Source organism: Felis catus, chromosome D4 (assembly GCF_018350175.1).
Source record: "Felis catus isolate Fca126 chromosome D4, F.catus_Fca126_mat1.0, whole genome shotgun sequence".
Lineage (NCBI taxonomy): Eukaryota > Metazoa > Chordata > Mammalia > Carnivora > Felidae > Felis > Felis catus.
This window is the reverse complement of record NC_058380.1, coordinates 61,627,007-61,645,608: the sequence shown is the minus strand read 5'-3', so window position 1 is coordinate 61,645,608 and position 18,602 is coordinate 61,627,007. Positions and strand designations below refer to the sequence as shown.

Here is an 18,602-nt window from a genome sequence, read left to right as displayed (position 1 = left end):
TGTGTGTCTCCTGAGAAGCACTGTGGTCTACTAGAAATATCTGAGCTACTCAGTGTACTGCTTCTGTCTCACTGGATGTTTGAGCTGTTTCCCACCTCCATGCCAGATTTCCCTCATCTGTAAAATGTGAACTTGGGCACGCTAATCCAAAGAGCTGTTTCTTACTGCTCTGATGTAGTCACAAAATCTGATTTTTGTGACTTTGTCTATTGAAGTGATAGATTAACCCATAATTTTCCTTGTGTTGAACCAATTTTGCACGTTTGATGGAATCATTCCTTACTACAGTTTCTGGCATATAAACAGTGTTCCATGAACATGTGTTGGAGGAGGGAGGAAGAAAGAAATGACAAAAGATCATGAGATTTTGAGTAGAAAGAAACTGGGTTGAAATCTAATGTCTCCCACTAATATGCTGTGAGACTTAGAGTCACAATTGTCATCTTTTAAAAAAGAAGATACTTATTTAAAATATTTATTGTGGCAATTAAATGAGATTATAAATTTGAAAGAGCTTTGCAAACTTTAAGATGCCATGAAAATATTATTATTGTTATTATCATTATTGTTATTGTAAAAAATATGAGGGCTTGCTAAATTCAGCATAATCTATCAGTATTACTAATTGAAAGAGAGCACCAGATTTCCTGCTTTTCTTAGCCTAAGATGTGTAATTTGAATATCTGGCTTCCAAGGAATGCCCCTCTCCCCCATATCCACTGCTAAATCTAGTTTACCATTATTAGTGCTGTGCTTCTCGGGATGTCACAGTTCATATCTCCGTATGACCCTTTCATGAAACCAAGGCTTCCACATTTTGGCAGTTGTCCTGACACACAGATGCATTTAATACTAATTAACCATTGATTGTTTGACATAGGTATTGGTATTTCTTGGGTCTGGGGTGAAGAGTTGACAAAATCACACTGACTGTAGTTAGAATTCTTTTCCCATGCAAGTTGGCATGTGTATTTTCATCAAAGGTAGGGGTGGAGCTCTTAGAGTCTAAGATATTGAGCATAGCAAGTGGAAATACCTTAAAGATAAGCAGCTGTAATGGAAATACCTTTGAACTGAGGGTTAGGAAACCTGATTTTCCTCACTCCAACTCTACCACTGGCTGTGAGAAACTGAGCAGATCTCTTCACACCTCTGCCTCACTTCCCTCACCTCTACAAGGGGAGATTTAGGAAAAATCTCCAGGGCCTTCCCAGCTCTAAAAGTCTATGATTCTAGGCAGTGGAATGAAATCTCACCACCAAGAAGACTCTTAAAAACACCCAAATAAAAGTTAATAAAATTTAAAAGACAAAACAGTAATATCACTTGAAGGCAGATTAAAGCCTAAAAAAGGAGTCTTAACACATTTAAAAAGTAACTCATTGAAAAAAAGCACTGAAGCCAAAAACAAAGACCCAGCCTCAACTTGAAAGGCATTAAAACAATGAAAAACTTCCCTGTGCATAAAATAGTTGATTTTCCATATCATAAAAGGCTGAAAAGAAAAAAAAAGGTAGTTAAACTCTTAGTCTTTAAAACCAAGTAAAATGAATTCAGTGGTGAGCCACATTTTAAATAGTACACAGATGGGCATTGAGGAGGGCACCTGTTGGGATGAGCACTGGGTGTTGTATGGAAACCAATTTGAAAATAAATTTCATATTAAAAAAATAAAAAATAAATTAAATAAATAAATAAATAAATAAATAAATAAATAAATAGTACACAGACATTTGAGTTAATCTAGTGCAGCCCATGGACTGCAGGCAGGTGCAGGGTGCCGGAGCTAACCCTACCCTCCGAATCCCATGTGGCATCTTGGATGACAGGGCATTAGGGTCCATATGAAGCTGGGTGGGAACCAGGCTCTGCTTGGCGGAAGTCCCCAGACTGAATGTCTTCAACAGAAATCCCCCAGTTTAGCAGGAGCCTAGAGCTCACAGGAGCTCCTGCTGGTCAGAGGAGAGGGTGTCAGACACAGCTGACCCTAGCACAGCTTCTCTGCCACTGATCAGAACTGGACATGTTGACAGCTCCACAGACCTGTGAGGTCTGGAACTCACAGCTGCTCAGTTCCTGGCAGTTGATAAAAGCCTGGAGCAAATATGTCTGAGAAGAGCTTAGGCAAAAGTGTGAAAACACTTGATCTAAGCCCTCTGACAGCCTGGAGAAATTTGGAGAATGCCTCACACAGCTTGTTAGCAAGGAATCTGCAGGCCTTTCATTTTGCATCTAGGTTTACAAAGTGCTTACCTATGAACAGGAAGTATGAAAACAGTGGAGCGAGTTGATGGAAAAACTTGAATCCTTGCCTTGATTTGTATTGAGAAAGTATTCCCTCTTCCAGCCCCACAGAACTGCCTATCTGTGAATCACCTTTTATTTGGATGTTTGGGTAGGAACTTAAAGATACACCAGTCATTCATTTGTTCAGCTTTATGATACAGATTCTGAAACACCCATTTTTATTACATCTCATTATACTAGACTTGTTCTAGAGTGAATATCTGTAATGGACACAAGCACATGATACTTCAAAATCAATTCACAATGAACAATAACAGAAGAAACAGCCTCATAAATATAAAGAACAAACTGGCGGTTGACAAAGGGGACAGAGGTGGGGGATGGGCAAAATGGGTGAAGGAGATTAAGAGGTACAAACTTCTAGTTATAAAATAAACAAGTCACAGAGATGAAAAGTACAGCATAGGGAATATAGTCAATAATGATGAGGGAGCATGGGGCAAGCTGTGGGCAAAATACAGGCTGGCACTACCCCCTTCCCCCCACTGCCACAGGTGGAATCTGTGTGATAGTCCTTGGACGCTCCCAGCCACCCAAGAACAAAGGAAAGGGGTTTAAGTGCTTGCCTTGGTAATGTGGGAAACTAAGGAAAATGAAAAATTAAATTCCCTTACTGCCTACAGCCCATCGACAGGTCCTTGAAACCGGCAGAGTGACCTCCCTCAGGAACTCAGCTGCCTCGATGATAACACTTTGCTAGGAGCAAAAGAGAATCTTAGCTTAACATCATCCCAACCTCTAGAATCCTGTAAGTCTGCTTCTTTTTATCTCAACTTCCCCAAATTATATGCTGGCAATCACACTCCAAGCTTATGGCCTCCCAATATACATCTAAAAGGTCTCATGACTGAGGTTTTATTAAACGGTAATAACTGGTGTTTCTCCAGCAACAGCTAGCCCCTCAAGGTCCTGGAAACAAACCTTGCTTCTAAAATACCTTAGAGGGGCGCCTGGGTGGCACAGTCGGTTAAGCGTCCGACTTCAGCCAGGTCACGATCTCGCGGTCTGTGAGTTCGAGCCCCGCGTCAGGCTCTGAGCTGATGGCTCAGAGCCTGGAGCCTGCTTCCGATTCTGTGTCTCCCTCTCTCTCTGCCCCTCCCCCGTTCATGCTCTCTCTCTCTGTTCCAAAAATAAATAAAAGTTGAAAAAAAAAATAAAAAAAAATACCTTAGAGACTTACTCTATCCCTGACCCCCTCCCAACCTGAGGGTATATAATGAATTACCCATTACAACCCCAGTGCAGCTATTCCTGTGCACAGGTCCTGTCCTCATGCTTTAATAAAATCACCTTTTTTGCACCAAAGATATCTTCAAGAATTCTTTCTTGGCCATCAGCTCCAGACCACCCCACCATCACCCCGAAACTTCATCAAATAATATTTTTAAATTCACGATCATAGAGGGGAAGAAGAGGCAAACGAAGACACAGACTCGTAACTATAGAGAACAAACTGATGGTTATTGGAGGGGAGATGGGTGGGGGATGGGATAAATGGGTGATGGGGACTAAGGAGTACCCTTTTTGTGATGAGCACTGGGTGTCATATGGAAGTACTGAATCACTAAATTGTATACCAGAAACTAATAGTACACTGTGTGTTAACTAACTGGAATTTAAATAAAAACTTTAAAAAATAATACTTTTTAATTCAAGTATAATTAACATACAGTGTTATATTAGTTTCCAATGTACTGTATAAAGATTCAACAATTCTATACATTATTCAGTGTTCATATGATAAGTGTACTTTTAATCCCCTTCTGCTATTTCACCCATCCCCCCCACCTAGCTCCCTTCTAGCAGCCACCAGTTTGTTCTCTATTTAAGAGTCTGTTTTTTTGTTTATCTTTTTTTCTGTTTTTGTTTTATTTCTTAAATTCCACACATGAGTGAAATCAAAAACAAGAAATAACAAATGTTGGCGAGGATGTGGAGAAAAAGGAACCCTCATGCACTGTTGGTGGGAATGCAAGCTGGTACAGCCACTGTGGAAAACAGTATGGAAGTTCCTCAAAACATTAAAAATAGAATTACTCTATGATTCAGTAATTCCACTACTGGGTATTTACCCAAAGAAAAATGAAAACACTAATTTGAAAAGATATATGCACCCCTATGTTTACTGTAGCATTATTAACATATTCACAATAGCCAAGGTATGGAAGCAACCCAAGTGTTCATCCATAGATAAATGGGTAAAGAAGATTTGAGATACACACACACACACACACTCTCTCTCTTTCTCTCTTTCTCTCTCTCTCTCTTACTCACTGGAATATTACTTAGCCATAAAAAGAATGAAATCTTGCCATTTGCAACATCATGAATGGATTTAGAGGGTATAATGCTAAGTGAAATATGTCAGAGAAAGACAAATAATATTTTAATACACTTAAGTGGTGAGCATTTGGTAATGTAAATAATTGTTGAATCACTATGTCATATACTTCAAACTAGTTTAATGTAATATGTCAAGCATACTTCCATTAAAAATAAAAAATAGTTTAAAAACCCAAACCAAAATCAATTCACAGAGTTTTTACTTTCCTACTAATGTCCAGTCTAGATTCGAGAATATGCACTTGAAAACTGCAGTTTAAAATTTGAATTCATTGTTTATTGCCCACACCACATAACATTAAGAGAAATCAAGATGTTATTTTGGGAGCTGCTGACCAGAGGTGAAGGGACGTTTGACATAGCAAGTGCAAGAACATGGTGTGAATATAAACTTAAAGTGATCAGAGAAAGCATCCTTGGACAGTGGTGTTTACAGTGAGCCTGGAGTGTGAGGCATTGGCCAAGCCAAGGGAGTGGGGGAGGGAGAACTTTCAGGTAGAGGGAACAAAAGGTACAAGAGGACAGATTTCAGAGAGAGAGCAAGTGAACAACATCACATGAAGCAGAAGAGTGAAGGACAAAAAAGTGCTGGAGATGTAGCTAAGCCTCAGATCACAGCAAGGTAGCAGAATACCATCATCAGATTTTTTTTAAGTCTACACTGAACTTCTGGTGAAAAGCAGGTTAATGATAGTCCCCAGTTTGTAACCTATTAAAATAATCCAAAGAACATAAATAGGGAAGAAAATGACAACTCCATCAAATAGAGTTAGAGCTACAACTGCTAACCTATAGAATAAAAAGGATGTCTGCCAAATCAGTGAGTTTGGGATGGATTTGAAGAAGGATGCTGAGAGGTGATATATAACCCTCCAGACCTCGGCATGGAGTAAATGGGATACTCGGCTAAAAGTAAATGGGATGGATGCCAGTTGTGTGTTAGGGAGTTACTGTGAGCCAGACCTACCTCCTGTCTGGGCAATCTGCTCAGCTGATAGGGACAAACAATAAAAATTAAGAAGAAAATAATCTCTCTGATATCTTCAGAAACCATGTGTCTGGACCCAAGCTATCAGCTGCTCCAAATCACAGCTCTGCCGCAACTCTACACACCATTCTTAGCAAATAGCTAACTCAAGTAGCATGGTCCCCTCCTTAATGGAGAAGTGAATTAAAAAAGCCACACTATGGGTCCTATGTATAGACACTACACAAAGGAAAAGAACGAGCAAAGTTAAGAAGTGGAAACTGGATGAGGAATTTACATCTGGAATCATTCCAAACTATCAGAGAAAATACTCTAGAGTATAGAAAAAAGTTCAGGTAAATACTTTCTCAACCTCAGAGAAGTTAAAAAGAACATGGCTCCTTTGGGAAAGAAGCACAAGGGAGAGAAAAGAACTCAAGGAAGAGACTGTAAGATAGGGAAAGGGGAAAAAGAGAACTGTCAATGTTTAGGAAAGAAACTGAACACAATAATAAAACTATTGAAAGAGAAGTCACCTTAGAAGCTGTAATAGCCAGAATCCAGAGCATGAGTAACCAAGGAAAATGGAAAGACCATGTTTATTAATTGTTAAAAAAGGGGTGGACATGGAAGTTAAAGGCCAACTAACCTAAGCACATTGAATGCATTGTAAGATATCGTAGAAAAAACTTCCCTGTAATAAACCCAGAGCTGAGCCTGCAGGTCAGCAGAGCACTCAGTCCTGAAAGAAAAAGAAAAGAAGAAGAAGAAGAAGAAGAAGAAGAAGAAGAAGAAGAAGAAGCAGCAGCAGCAGCAGCAGCAGCAGCAGCAGCCTGAGAACAAAAACAAAAACAAAAACAAAAAACCTGACCCATATCTCAAGTTACAGAACCATAAGGATAGTGTGGTAGCTGTAATTTTTATCCTATGTAATATATTCCATATAAAAAAAATCAAACTGACCTCTGATTTCTCCATTGCAACATTCAGTGTCAGAAAACTGAAGCTCTGTGTGCAGAGTTATGGGAAAAATTTTAGACAAATATTTTATATCCATAAAATTATAACTTATGTATGTATAATTTATGCATGAAGCCAGATATCCTCAGAAAATGGATTCAAGGAATTTAGCAGCTCTGAGGTCTTCTTGGGAAAAAAATATCTATAGACAAAATCCAGCTGATCGTCCGGGTACATAGACCACAGTCAATAGTACTGATTTTTTTCTCCATGCCTCCCTGTCTTTGTTTATTTAGTAATAATAATGGAAATAGTAGAGGAGGAGGAGGAGGAGTAATGGTAGTAGTAATAGTAGCAAGAACAACTACTGTTTATTTGATGCTTTCTCAATGCTAGGCACTTTATGATAGTTGTCTCAGTCAATCCTCTCAGTACCCTAGAGACTAGTATTGAAGTCAGCTCATTTTAGATTTGGAGTAACACCTATAACTCAGGAGAAACGGTTTTAGAGCAAGTAAGTAGCAGACCTACATGTGGAATCTTCATTTTCTGGTTCTTCCATTTATGTTTCTTCTATTACTTTAATGTCTTTTTGGTGTCTTTTCCCTCCTATCATGAGAGACCACCTCAAGTTTATCCTCCATGTTACAGATCTGATTTTCTGTGGTTAGTTCTGCCTTTAACAGTTATCAGATTACTCTGTAGCAGTGTCTTTAATGAACTACCTCAGAACATGTGAATATATTGTTTTACCATCTTGTCTTTTATCTCTTACTTCTTAAAATCTTTGCTCTTATTTCCTCCAGGGTGTAAAGCAGACTTTCTCTAAAATTTACTTCCATGGCTTCAATGAAATATATATGTAAAAATGTCTTTGTCTCTCAATGCTACATTTATCTTCTATGTTACAGAAAGTTTTTTTTAATAGAGTGTGTTGGCGGGGGGTGCACCTGGGTGGCTCAGTCGGTTAAGTCTCTGACTCTTGGTTTCAGCTCAGGTCATGATCTTACGGTTTCATAATTCAAGGCCCACGTCAGGCTCTGCGTTAACAGCATGGAGTCTGCTTGGTATCCTCTCTCTCCCTCTGTTTATGCCCCTCCCCCACTTGCACTCTCTCTGTCTCTCTCAAAATAAATAAATAAGCTTTCAAAAAATAGTGTGTGTGTGTGTGTGTGTGTGTGTGTGTGTGTGTGTGTGTGTGTGTATCCTGTATTTGCTGAAAAGTAAGGTGGGCAAGTTCTTCTTAGGTCTTACTTGCATAGACTTAAAATCTTCAGTCTTCAACTGGAGGGCTGGTTGACCATGTCATTTTAGTTTAGGAACATAGATGTCTATCAGAAGAGGTCTTCTACGAGGGGACCTTTATATTAACAAAGTTTCTACACCCAAATCACTGTCTGTCTTGGCCTCCCTTCTGTATCTGTGTCTGACAGCCTTCCTGTACTTCTGTCTTCCCCATGAGGGAAATTCTGACCATATCACAGAAGAGTAAAACCACTTAAGACAAACACCCTGCTCTCCTGGGCTTCCTGTTGAATGTGACAGACTTCCCCTGTGCTGCCCACACAGCTGATTCCCAAAGATTTTTCTATGGTAGCAAATGCATTTTCAAGTGAAGAGGTCCCTATTCGCTCATGACCCAGTTTGGCCTCTAGCCTGTACCCCCACAGGAATTAGGAGTGCCCTTTGCCTTGGATATTTCCTTCAACTGGATGCCCAATGGTTCCATTTGAAGATCAGATGCTTGTCAAAATTTCTGATGTATGTTGAGATCATTCTCTAGTATCACAAGTGATGTTATTAGTCCCTATTTTAAACTTTTCATTAGAGGGGCACCTGGGTGGCTCAATCGGTTAAGCACCGGACTTGGGCTCAGGTCATGATCTTGCAGCTCCTGAGTTCAAGCCCCATGTCAGGCTCTGTGCTGAGAGTTTAGAGCCTGGAGCCTACTTTGGATCCTGTGTTTCCCTCTCTCTCTGCCCCTCCCTCACTTGTGCTCTTTCTCTCTGTCTCTCAAAAATAAATAAAAAAAAATTTTTTTTAAGTTTTCATTTGATAATTTCAGTTGGTTTTTTTAGGGGACCCTAATGTCTATAGGCACAGCACATCTTTCTGTCCAACCCCCTCCAAACATTTTAGCTTTTGACATATGCCCTTGGTCCCTCAGGTGAGGCAACCTCATCAGATATTCCTCTCTGGCTTATTGGATTCTCATCCACACATGACTTCTGGCTCCAGCCCAGTGTGCTGCACTTGAGGGGAGAGTCCTCTGTGAGCCACGGTTCAGTGGCACCCTCTAACCAGATGTTTCTGTCTTTGCTTCCATTTAGGGCTGGAAAGTTTGGACAAATCTCAATTATTTATTGGGATCTTAATTTTTCTTACATTTTGAATAAGATCTTTATTTGTTGCAGGTGTTAATTCATTATCATATTTGCCTCAATTATTTCTCCCTCATGTTTTTTTTTTTTCTTTCTCTCTTTTCTTTTAAATGAAAATGTTCAGATCACTTTAAGATGCTTTGTGACCTAAAGGGGACCAGGGTCTGGAGAGAATCAAAGTTAATTTAGAAGCTGAAGGCCCATGTCTGTATTTCCTTGGCAGAATTGAAAGTGGCTAAAAGATTCTGTCAGTGGGATACAACCCAGCTATTTTGTAAAGCCCCAGGCAGGGTAATGATGGGAGAGGACACCCAGAAATAGCAGCCTCGTCAATCATGGCTGCAACTTATCAAGGCCACAGTCAATTGAACAAACCTGTTCTACTTATGCCTTCTTGTGCTAGGGCTGAGACATGGCCATGGATAAGGAGAGAGTTTTCTCCATAAATAATCAGGATGGAACAACCTCTACCAGAGGAAGAGCCGATTCCCAAGAAGGGGAAAAATGAGCTAATGTTTTATGTAAAGGCAAAACTGGAATTTTGTTAGGCCCTGTAGATCTCCTTCTCTGTTAGAATTACTCCAGAGTTACTCTTGGATTCCAAGGAAATGTGATTCAACCATTGTGGTAGCTTTAGGGCTCTGAACCAATGGTCAAGGCAGGAATATGATGAGTGATCAAGCATTCCATAGTTCCCTTCTTCTCTCCCAGGGCTATGCCTGGGCTCCCAACAGAGGGATCTGAAAGTATAACAGGGTAAAGTGTCTTGTGAGCACCAAAGGGCCGCTCTGTTTGGTTAGCTGAGAGAAGCACTATATGGAGTACAAGGAGGACGGTGTCGGGGGCAGCTGATCTGAGCCGGCGCAGCTGACATGACATCGGCTTTGGCAGAGCAGGTGCTGACAGCAGTGTTTGGGATATGAAGTTGCGTTGACAGACGTTGAATCAGCAGACACCAGAGCAGCAGGCAGTAGCCAACACGAATTATCCCAGATACAGTGCTCTTCTCCCATGAGCTTCCAACACGCATAGCATCTAGCTAGTACTCAGGCAAAAAAGCACCAGGGCGGTCCTAGCCGTGGAGGAAACAGCAGTTGACTGTCTTGCTTTTGAACTTGCAAACAGCCTTCCAAGAACCCAGCCTTCCAGCCATAAGTAGTAGAATTTCTGCACTCAGGCCAAAAGCCAAGTAACTATAGGCTTTTTGTTACCAGTAGTCATTCATGTACCAACCACCAGGTTTCCCCAAATGTAAGATAATCTTAGTTGTATTACACTCAATTGTTTTACCTGCATTAGGAAATAAAATGCTGTGGAATGAACTATGACATACCAACGGTTGAAAGTTATATCCTGATTTCAGAGATGTTAACAGTGACAAAATGCGCATCTTAGAACTGTTGAGACACAATGCTAGGCATTGCCCCAGGGCTGCAGAGGAGGTAGATGGCAAGTCTGGCCTCAGTGAACTCATAGTCTGGAGGGAAGACAGATGCTGAAAAAGCAATCACAGTGTGATGCAGGGCCTGGAGAAGTGCAGGAGTCTTCTCCAAGACACTGGTACTGCCACTGAGACTGGACGGGGGATGCCGTAGGTGAGGGCAAAGGTAGAACTTTCTAGGAAGGGGGATTAGCCTGTGCAAGCGCTCTGAGATGGGAAAGGTCTCGAGTGAGCAAGGGTGAGTAACTGGAAAGAGAGTCAGGCAAGGCGGAGTCGTGGGAGACCTCTAGCCCACATTAAGGAATTAGGTTTATCTAAGAGCAGTGGGAGGCCACAGTGAGGGTGAAACAAGATCAGATTGTGTTTTTTTAAATCGCTTTACTTGTGTTGATGTGAGGGAAGCATAAGAACAGGTGCAGGGAGATCAGCGAGGGGATTTTTGCAGCAATTTAGATAAGAATGGATAATGATTTATAATAGGGCGCTGGCAATGGGAATAGAAAGAAATGAAGACTCAAGCATATTTTGAAGGGACACACACCTTCTCTGTTTTGTTTGTTTGATTTCTTTTTCAGGAGGGTCGGGGGTTCCATTGGCTTTCAAAGAAATAAGAACATTTACTGAGGGAAATTCCAGCTGCAGACTGGAACTGGCTTCTGATTTTCCGGCGTTAATTTGTGCCTTGCTTGGAGAACAAAGGCTCCATACATTTGGATTTTTCTTAAACCACGACACACTGCCATTCTGAGGCAAAAATACTTCCCACTGTTTCAATAACAAATCCTCCTCCTCAAATTTCTCTAGATATTATTGCCATGACCTTAGATAACTTCATGCTTATGAGTATGAATTGGGAAGTTTTATAGATTGGATTATGTTTAAAAATTTCTTTTAGAACATTTTAACAAGAAGCAGTCACTTAAGGAAGCTTTTAGCCAGGAGGCATTTCTAATTTGTATGGGAGTATTAAGTACATGTTGATAAAACGAGACACAATTGGGGTACACTGGAAAAAAGCATCACCCTAGAAATAAAAAGGCCTGAATTGAATCCCAACTTTCTTAACTGACCACCTGTGTGACATTGGGCAAGCCATCCAAATACATTTAATCTGTGAAATGAAGAAAGAGGATCTCTCTACCTACCTTGCAGGGTTATAACAACATCAAATGAGACTCACAGCAAATATTTACGGAGTTCCTATTATTTACTAGAGATTCTGCCAGGAAGAAGGGATGCAGTGGTGCTCAAGACAGCCAGAGTCTCTTTCCTCAAGAAGATTCTTACTGCAGAAAGGAAGTTGCAGCCTACGAATTGCTACAGACATGTAAGTCAGTACTATCATCAAATATTCGTGGTAGTAGAATTTCTTAGCAGAGAGTGTTGGGACTTGAATTTTATTAAGAACTAATTTTCGAAAAGGTAAAATTATCACTCTCTTTCAGATATAAAATGAACACAAGTCAAAGATTTTATTCAACTCATTAGTTAATGAAGGAACCACTAGGATGTTAAAATCATTCCAAGGAGTATTTGAAAAGCTAAGTATTTATAGCAACGTTAGGATAAGATTGCTGAGTTAGATACAGAACCTGTCAGTATTCCGTGATGGCCACAAATCATAACCCACTGAGATTATCTGTTCCACCAGACAAAAATTATTTGCATCTCTATCAAATTGGTCCGAAAAAAAGCCACGGGCAAGACAGTGCTGAAAGGGTCTTTGGCAAACAGAATGGGGACTGTCGGGAAGAAGCAAACTGTACTTCCATGAACAGTGGGTGCTGGGTGGATGAGGGTGTTTGAGGGGCCACTCAGCCCACGTTAGGGAAGGAGGGAAGAACAGTTAGCATGGGGTCGTCTTGGGTCCTCCTGGGGAAGACTGCCTGGAAGGATAATAGGAAGGGCCTCCAGATACTCAAGAGCCAAAATGGGCTTCATTCCCATCGAGGGGGCCACAGCCAGAGGCCCCAGAGGGGATGTCACAGAGTCCCTCATGAAAGCTTCACTCAGGAAACAGAATTAGCAATAGGACTCCACCCTGCCCAAAGAGCACCACGGCCTGATTGCACCTGTAGTCAGCAAACACCTTTCCTCGAGTGAGGTGGGGGAAGAAAAGGAAAAAAGCTGACCCACCAATGGTCTCTAAGCCTGAGGCAGGCCAGGACTGGGGAGAGTGGAGAGCTTTAACTCTGGATGAAGTAATGTTTTGACAATTTTGTTTTCACTGGTTATTTTATTTACTAAAATGGAGTATATCTCTGTGATTGAAAATGTTGGTACTTTTTATTACCTGAGGATGCCTGGAAAGGTGGAGAATCTTGGCTTGATTTTTATCCAGAGACAGAGAAGAAATGGGCCCTCACACTGGCCACAGCTCCTTGGCGTTGAGTGTTTGGGATGGGGTGGAGGGAGGCCGGGTGTGGTTTCAAACACCATCTTCCCTCCGATCTGGGTGCTGAGCTTTCTATGTGGGCCAGGGAGGAGGGAGAAGGAAAGGGCACGTGCCTCTTCATTTAACTGGGTACAGCCATGGCCTTCTGGGCTGGCTGACTGCTCTTCTGTCTCATTTTCTATGATTTTGATGAGGACGGCAGTAGCTCCAATGTGTCAGTTGATAAGGGACTCACGCCCAAGCAGTCATCTTCCACATAAAAGATCCCTCAAAAGATTTGATGGAAAATTCCAACTTAACCCCAGCTGGTGGCTCTCCTACCATGTTCCTCTGATGCAGATGCCTCCTTGCTCTTTCTGTGGAGGCGGTCAGGGCTGTGGCTCCCAATCACACCTACACAAATGGGGAGACTGTTTCTTTTTCTCGTTCAGTTCGCACAGCCTGAGCATGAGGACAAAATGAAATGCGTCTTCTCATAGACACCACCCATCTTTGTGAATGATTAGAGAGGGGGGAGCATACTACTTCAAGATGGTCTGTGGGCAGGAAGAACCTCCTTAGTTTTATTCACGGAAGGCAATAGCCCCCTTTGGCAAATGCGGCGCTACTGAAAGGCTGACCCTCGCTAACCTCCTGTGAGTTTTGAGTAGGGGTGGTGAATGGGGATGGAGGAGGGGCTGATTCTAGAATTAGAACTCTTGATAAGCCCATGTTGTTATGGTTGGGCCCAAGCATCTAAAGCTCCCTTGGAGAGATGGACTTAGAAAGTGGGACACTAAGTGCCTTTTGCTCACCATTCAGAGCCTTAGTTTCCATTCTGGGGCAACAGGAAAGCCCTCACTTGCCAATCGTGTTCTAGTTGCTAGGGAAGAGCCACAGAGACAGGCATGGAAAGCTCTGCCTTACCAGTCAGGTGTGTATCACCCTTTCCCAGCCCTTGAGCACCTCGCCTATAAAACTATGCAAACACTTTAAAAGTCCATTTACATTTCCTGTCAGTAGCCCCTCTTGAGTTAGCATGCACCATGCATTTATCATCTACTGGATGAAATAGGGCTACTGAGAAATAAGGCTGGGATATAACCAAAAAGAGAAATGATGGGGAGAATTAATCTTCTGGACAGTTCTTTTGTATGAAGGTCAGTTGACTGTCTCACATGCCCTCCCTTTGCAGGTAGGAATTGCTTGGCCTAAGAAGGCAACTGTTTTTATGTTTTCGTGTAAGCAACTCAAACAATAATGATTTTTTGGATTAGTTTAAATGTGCCTAGTCCTCCTCTGTGACTAATTAAGCTGAATTCTGTACATACAGGAAGCTGTTTGGCATTTGCCAATATCTGTGCAGACCTGCTGTGTTTGATTACCCACCATTAGTTCATAACGGTTGGACAGACCAGTTGACTTCCAGGACTGTCTCAATTATCAAGATACCTTGTCACCTTTCTGGCCAACTTTTAACATCTTCACATAATCCCTATAGAGAGTGTGTGTTTTCAACTTGGCCTCATCTGGAGGATTAGTGAAAACATCGGGCGCTTCCTCCATAGGTGGCTAATGAAGGCCCCAGTGATGACAATAGTACAAATTACTTTAAAACGGTCCTATTTTTGTCAGTGCTAAAAATACTCTTTCATTTATATTTTCTTCTAGATTTACTATGTCTCTTTCCAAAGTGAAGAATTGAAAAAGAAAGGTTCTGAATACCATCCTTATTAGACTAACAATACAACATTTCAGAAGATGGGTTAAAAATGCATCCATGAATTATAAATAATGTATAATATGGCTGTATAATATAGTGCTTGCTGCAAAAATGCTGCTTTTTTCTCAGGGGGTAATTTTTTTCCACTTGTGGATTTATATTAAAGTCCTCCATCCTGGCAGTGAGATCGATGGTCAGAGCTTTAATTGGGGCTCTCTGGTGATTATCTAGATTGGCAGCTGCTGTCAATCAGCCTCTAAAGAAATTTCTGAGCCAATGATTAGGCAGCTCCTGGAGATGTTAGGTCCCTAGGGGCAATGTGAAGTCTCCTGATCGCAGGGGAACCCTTGAGGACAGCGTAGCTATAATTTTCCAAGTCACTGGCCTACCTAGCGATACACGTCTCAGCTTTTGGCTGAGTCAACTCAGAAGGCTGATATCATGGCATTTACAGGATCCACTTGATGTTATAAGCAAAACAGTACTACCAGTCCCCTGACAACTTCCATTAAAGTAATGCAATAATACCCTATGTATGTTTATAGAGCACTTCACACTTTTATACAGCATTATATAATTGAATCCCATTGATAAAATAACAATATATTGCTGTTATTTTCTGGGAGGAAATATACAAGTTCACAAAATTTCTCCCTTCTGGTACATGTAATATCCTTTTAGAAAGACTATTTTCATATGAGTTAAAAATCCAAACCATTTTTGGATTAATTTAACATGGTATAATGGCTCAATCTCATTAATTCAGATCCTACTAATTTAAATTTTATGATAATCCAAGTAGGATTGGGCTAAATTTGTTTTTTTCTCATCCTTGAATTATGGTGAATAATGGTAAGAAGCATTCTGTTGGTAAAAAAAAAAAATGAGCTTCCAGTTTCTCATAGAGTTAAATGTACATGTACCCACCATATGACAATTCTCCTCTTAGGTATTTCTCTAAGAAAATGGAAATATAGCCCCCCACCAAGGACTTGCATATAAATGTTCACAGCAGCTTTATTTGTAATAACTAAACCCCCCAACAACCCAAACATTCATCTGTAGGTGAATGGGTAAGCAAATTGTGGCATGTCCAAATAATGACATATTTACTCAGCAATAAAATGAAATGCTATATGGGGATGAATTTCAAAAACATAATGCTGAATGAAAGAAGGCTGTACAGAGAAGATTGTATGCTATATGGTTCTGTTTATTTTAAAACATGCACAATTAATTTATAGGGACAGCCAGTCAGTGGCTGGCTTGGGGGGGGGCAGTAGATATTAAGTGGGCAAGGGCACAAGGGAATTTTTGAGGTGTAGAAATGTTCTACATATTGGTTGTAATGGTAGTTATATGGGTATATATATTTGTCAAAACTCAGTGAGACATACACTTAAAATGTGGGCACTTTATTGTATGTAAATTATATCTTCATAATTAGATTCTTTGTTTTTTTATTTTTATTTTTTTCAAGTGCACTCGTTTTGAGAGAGAGAGCCCATGCACACATGGGGGAGGGTCAGAGAGTGAGGGAGAGAGAGAATCCCAAGCAGGCTCTGCGCTCACAGTGCAGAGCCCGACTTGGGGCTCGATCCCACAAATTGTGAGATCATGACCTAGGCCTAAATCAAGAGTCAGACGCTTAACCAACTGAGCCACCCAGGCACTCCCATAAGTTAGATTTTTTTTTAAGTGACATGCCATTACATATATCTTCATTAATAACAGAAGTCCTGTTTAACCCTTTATGTCGGTCTGTGCTTCCTTCCCTTTTTCAATTTTTTCAGCAATATTATTTCCAACATGCACATGGTATAGGGCATTCCAGCTTGAGTTCAGAAGATATTTTATAAAACAAGAAAAAGAAGATTCAACCCTTCCATCTCATATCTAATGGGACCCCAAATTCCACCTATTCTGACTCCTAAATATTTCTTGCATCTTTATACTGCTGCCTAGCTTTACTTCTGATGCCTTAATTTAGCTTTCAACTATCTCCTGACTGATCTCTTTCCCACTCTGATTTGATTTGAACAAAAGGATTCTCCACACCATCTTCTAGGTGCCAGAAAACAAAATGGTACCCAGAGGCCTTATGGTTGACAGAAGGGCAGGAAACCCGTAGGGGAAGAAGCAAGACAAGGGGTAGAGCTGGGTAGGGCACTGGGGGAAGTTCGATGAAGACCTCTCACGCTTGTTTCTGGGGCTTTTAGGATCAACATGTGATCATGAGTTAACCGGATTGTTTTCAATGTGGGTGGTATTTTCTATGTACATTTTCTTTAGCACATTAGTGAAGCCCCCTTTGGAAAAGGGTTTGTGTTCCCTGGGGGCTGGTAGGGAAGGGCCAGGTGTGGTGGTGGCTGCAGGGATCAAAGGCAGAAAACCCCAAGAAAGACAGGATACTTGGAAGGGCAGAAACAAAGCCCAAAGACCCCTGGATTCCACCCACACTTCACAGTTTTCTCCCACACCATTGCCCTTTTGCCTGCCCCTTCTGTCCTCTATGTATTGAGGAGTGATCTCCTTACTGTCTATATCTTCACATTCTTCTTTGATTGCCAGAGAGGTTGGTGATGGTGAATGGTCACCCAGGAGAAAAAAGGTGACGATTTTAAGCCAGCTTAGTCCATTGTAAAAGGCCTCTAAGAGCCTTTCCCATCATCTGAAAGTGCCTTTTAGCAAGACTTGGGATTGGATGGCCTCCAGTGAGCGGTTTCACATCGATTGCACACTTGTCGGGAGAAGCACTGGCCCAGCTCAGAGATTTCCACCTTAAACTTTCAAAAGAAGCCACTTGCTAAAGGTTCTGAAGCTGGGGATGCCAGAGGAGCCACTAAAAATCAAACAAGTGAGCAGAAACAGAATTTGACTTTTGGCCCCAGGGGTAAGAGAGATGGAGATGAGAGCTGACAGGCTCGTACTTGACAAGGCCTCTGTGGAGCGGAAATGGGTGACTCACAAATTGGAGTGGCACTTCCTCTCCATGGGCCGTCCTGCAAGCAAGGCCTGAACATCCCCACCCAGCCCCTCAATGCACACTCTCCCCGGCCTACCAGTCAGGGTATTGCCCTGCCACCCACAACACAGGACACAAGTTTGGGGGTTCAGCTTTAACCTCAAAGATGACCATGGATTTAGCCCATAGATACTTCTCCATCACCGAAAAGAAAACAAACAAACAAACAACAACAACAGCAAGACAAAACCAGAATACATTTTATCATAGAGGTAATGTAGGCATGAGCCCTGTGTTTGGAATATCTTCTAGTCCTGCCCCTGCTATTGATAAACTGAGTGAACCTGAATTCAGGTAAGTCAGTTTTTAGAGGCCACAGTCTCTCTGACCATAAAGTAAAAAGAGCTCATAAACATGTAAGCAGCAATGATATTGGAAGTTGGTGATGATGTATGGGGAATCCAGGTGAAGGACAAATTCCATAGAGAGGAAGTGACATTTGAAGTGGGTCCTGAGAAACCCAGTAGAGTTTTCCAGTCAGGCAAGAGAGAAGAATGTTCCAGGCCAGGCAAGACATTCCTTAAGGGCTGGAGGCAGAAGAGGATGGGGAGATTTGATGTGGCTTTCTGCATTCAACAGAGGGTGGCCTACTGGCTCTTGCTTAGGGTGACCCGGCAGGTGATGATTTAATTAAATAAAACACCCAAAGCAGGAGAGGCTAGAAAAGGCAATGAATCCAATTTCTGACATGTTGAAATGAAAGTATCCAGAGTTCGACCAACTGACATGTCCAGCAGACAGCTGGATAAGCATGCCCAAAGCTCAAAGCTCAGAGGAGTGGTTGAAGCCAGAGATGTAGATCTGGATGTCATCATCTTATGTGCATCTAGATCATTTCAAAGTTCCTTTCTAAATCCAAAGTCAGTGGATCTGTGATTGTAAATTTTATAAAAGGAAAAGTTCAAATATAAACCTTTCTTCACTCCCTCGACTAATGATGCCCTCCGGTACATTCCTCCTTGGCTCCCTTTCTAAATTTTTTTTTTTTACATTTTGTTTATTTTACATATATATTATATATATACATATATTCATATATATGTGTATATATATTATATATATATACATATATTCATATATA

General features: G+C 41.3%; 1 long non-coding RNA gene across 1 annotated transcript; it reads left to right on the top strand.

The window, feature by feature from the left end:
- The first annotated feature begins 2,703 nt into the window (after window positions 1-2,703).
- Window positions 2,704-14,475, top strand: LOC111557517. Its single transcript, XR_006588747.1, has 4 exons — window positions 2,704-3,055; window positions 11,614-11,726; window positions 11,845-13,707; window positions 14,445-14,475. It is a non-coding gene; the product is annotated as an uncharacterized LOC111557517 (long non-coding RNA).
- Window positions 14,476-18,602: the final 4,127 nt, after the last annotated feature.